Genomic DNA, 3,897 nt, shown 5'->3' on the forward strand with positions numbered 1-3,897 from the left:
TGGCCACATCGTTAATTGATCGCCAGCATCAAATTAATCTCCGATATCTTATGAAATGTCTGCCTATGAAATTATGGAAACGGGCCATGGTCTCCATTTCTACTTCTCTCTGGAGGGATGTTTATAGTAAATAGAACTGGCTACTTTACCCTCCTTCCAATGTCCATTTATTCTGCCACAAATATTATTTTGGACCCGACAATGAGTATCTTAGCTTGGGGACCCCAGGAAACAGACTGGGAAACATAGATTAGCGGACAGGTTTACTGAGACATGTTTTGGGGTCCAATATCCATGAGTGAGGAAAGCAGAGTTGGGCAAAAGGAGAAACTGAATTGTGACCTAGCTTCAGCCAAGGCCAGCTGACCTCCTGTGGAGAGCTCTGGAGCAGAGGCCGGAACTTCTGAGCTGTCCTGCCACCCGCCAGGGGGTTTCTAGGGGGGTATCCCTTCCCCCCACTGAGGGGCAGCTTCCCACTTGGGAAGTCATGGATATTCTGATCATTTTTATGGCAATGTGATGAAGATTAATTGGGAACGTATGTTTCAAACGTCAATCACAGAGCAGGTATTTTGACCTTCCAGCTCTGGCACAGCTAGAACTCCGTGTTTAGAAAGTCAAGTCACTTCTCGGGGGGATGAGGCATGACCCAGGACAGCCTAGGCTGTTTGCTGTCACCAGCCCAAGGCAGACAGAAGGAAGAGGGACGTGGTTCTGGTTCACTGGCTGGTGCAAAGTTGTTTCCACCAGGCTAGCTTGGAAGCATAAGGCTGTGCAGACGAGACCTGATAGAGGTGAGACTACCTCCCCAGGGAAATGGCACCGGGCGTCCCCGCTGGGCCCAGGAAGCTGCAGCCTGCAGGCTGGGTTGAGTAGGGTCCGCAGATGCTGGGAGGGGGTGTGGGAGAAAGTGCGTACTTCTCAAGGCCACCTGCAGGCCTCAGCCTTTCCTGAGGTCGCCCCCACTTTGAGCAGAGCATGAGGACAGCACCCACTTCTGTCAGATCACCTCCCTGAACCTGCCTGAGGAGCAGCAGGGCCTTCTGGGCACAGCTTTGCAGGAGTAAGAGCTTCCCAACTCCAGACTAAATGGAGCCAACAAGGCACCAGGCCCTCAGCGTCTATCACTCCTCGGCAGCCTTGAGCTCTCCTGTCATTTGCAATTAATGCAGTCGGTGACCTGGACGGTGTGCCCTCATTGCCCAGCATGGGGCTTAAGAGTCTCGACTTTGACGACACTGTGGGGACCCGGCCCTCTGCTCACTCACTGAATGACCTTGAGCTTCCTGAGCTCTAATAACCCATCTGTAAAATGGGAATGGTGTTAAAGGAGGCTGGATGCAAATGAACAAATGAACCCTCTCTGGTGCCTGGCACTCGTTAGCTGCACAATAAATGCCACTAATGCAACGAGGAGCAGAATGGTTGTTGCAGCAATGCGGTCACAAGGCAAAGCAAAGGACACAGAAAAGAAGGAAATACACAGATCCCATGACTCGAAAGAAGCATGGGATGCAGTATGGAGAGGGACCACAAAGGCCTTTATTTCAGACAGCCGGTCGGTCGTCCTGTTACCCATAAAAGTCAGTCGGTTCTAAGGGGCCTCCGCTTTAGGACTGCATTTTAATGAGAAGGATTTTTAACTTCGTTATCATATGGCTCAGGGGTGTGGGTGATAATTTCATTCATTCCACAAATAGTTTTACTGCCTACCATGTGCAAAGTTTGCAAAAGAAAATAGCTGCCATAGTCAGATGTGGGTGCATACACTACCTTGTTAACTGATGGGAAGTATCTGGGGTGAAACAAAAACCAGGCACATTGCCCGGTGTTTTCCGCTGCTTCTTTCAGCGTTCTCCTTGCTCTGGGTGCCCTCCTCCCACTAAGGCCCATCTCAGCACAAGTGTCCTCAGTTGTTTCTTAGGGTCTCCCCTCATCCTGACGTTCATCAGAACTCATCTGTCCTGGGTGGTCCAGGCTATGGTTCCCTCCACTCAGCCCCAGATAGCTGGCTGGGAGCGACTGAGGTGGGAGACCATAGCCACATCGTGTGAGTGATTATAATCCCATTAATAGTGGCAGTATAAAGAGGGACAGGTTGGGGACTCAACACCTTGGCCCAACGAATGGCATCTAACAAGATTTCAGACGCTTCAACAGGAGGAAGAAGTACCACACCTACAGATACTTTTGGCTTTTTACTCAGACGTTTTTGCCAAACGATGGGAGGAAGGAAGAAAGGAGTTTGTAGAAAAAACAACAACAATGGTCCAGATGTTAGCTTGGGCTTCAGAAATATATAAATGAGTGAGGCAGTCTGAACAAATGGTTAAGCAGGCAAGAGGGCTGTGATCCAGAGGTGCAATTTTCATCCGATTCTCTAAGTTGTCTACGATCTTCAGAATGTTACGAATCACCGTTCAGGGGATCAGTTACACCAAGCACCTCATTTTACCAGCTGGGAAACAGCACACCCCTCCCAGACTTGAATGGTTAGGCAACTGGCTTGACATTCTCCATCAGCAGGGCCGACCCCAGACGTGGACAAAAGTCTGTGGACTTCCGGGAACATAAGAATTAGAACCGCCCCCATCAACATCAATGTGCCCTGCTCCAAAGCTCCTCATCTGATGGGGCTAGGGTGGGGCTCAGCCACTGGTGTCTTTCAAAAGGCCCCAGGTAATTCTTGAGTGGTGACAGGGTTGAGGATGATTGCTCCTAGGTATTACAAATCAAAGTGGTCGTCCTCAGCTTGGAGCACCTCCAGCTGCCAGTGCTGGAGAGTTAGTTAAAGATAGAAGCCACAGGAGGAGACGGAACCCAAAACGAAACTGAGACTCACCTACTCGTTCAGCCCAGAGCCTCTTCCCCTCCCTTCGGTAACCATGACCATCAGCACGTCCGGTGTACATGTGCACACACACGTTTGCTTCCTTCCCATGTGTGACTTCCTTTCTCCTTCAAGGTTATTTTGACGGTTAGTCCAGCCCCAATGCCACCTGGTAAATGTGCTACAGGTCGGGCACAGGGTGGGATATGTGGCATCATTTTTTTCTCTGGCTCCACATTCCTTTAGGAAACTGGTTCTTAAACTTTGGTGTAAATAAGAATCACCTGGAAAGCTTTTTTTAAATTGTAGGTACCTGGGTACCCCCTGTGAGGTTATGATTTAGTAGGTCTGGAGCGGAGCTCAGGAGTCAACAGTTTAACAAGTGTCACAGGAACTTTGGAAGCTAGATCACTGATAAAAGATCCCTGATCTACAACCACAACAGTAAGAGACTTCCTTAAGCACAACCCGATGAAACACGGGAACTACTCTGCATGCAGGAGACGCCCGAAGGGCTCAAAATATTCGAACGCCCAAATCACCAAAGAAGACAGGGAGATGGCCAATAAACACATGAAAAGATGTTCCACGTCAATAATCGTTCGGGAAACGCAAACCCAAACTTCACTGAAATAACCACTAGAAAACTATGAACCTATTAAAATGGCTGGAATGAACAAAGAAATGGCAGTTATTGGGTAGGGAAGTACAGATACATTGGCTCAGGCACGAGGCATTGCGGACGGCGGCTTACAAGGTTAAGCACACACGTACCTTACGCTCCAGCAATCCCATTCCCAGGTCTTTGCGCAAATGAACTGAACATCTGTTCACACAAAAACCTGTACATGCTCCCCCACTTTCCCCTCCCCCAGCTGTCTGCGTCCAGTAACCACAAGTCTGATCTCTCTGTTTTTTAGATTCTGGTGGTGAAAAGATTACAAACGTCCAGTTGTACGGTAAGAGATAAACATTAGGGACATAATGTACAGTGTAGTGATTCTAGTTAGCATGCTCTGTGATGTATAAGGAAGTTGTTACGAGAGTAAATGCTGAGAGTTCTCATC

This window comes from Rhinolophus hipposideros (genome assembly GCF_964194185.1).
Source record: "Rhinolophus hipposideros genome assembly, chromosome: 19".
NCBI lineage: Eukaryota > Metazoa > Chordata > Mammalia > Chiroptera > Rhinolophidae > Rhinolophus > Rhinolophus hipposideros.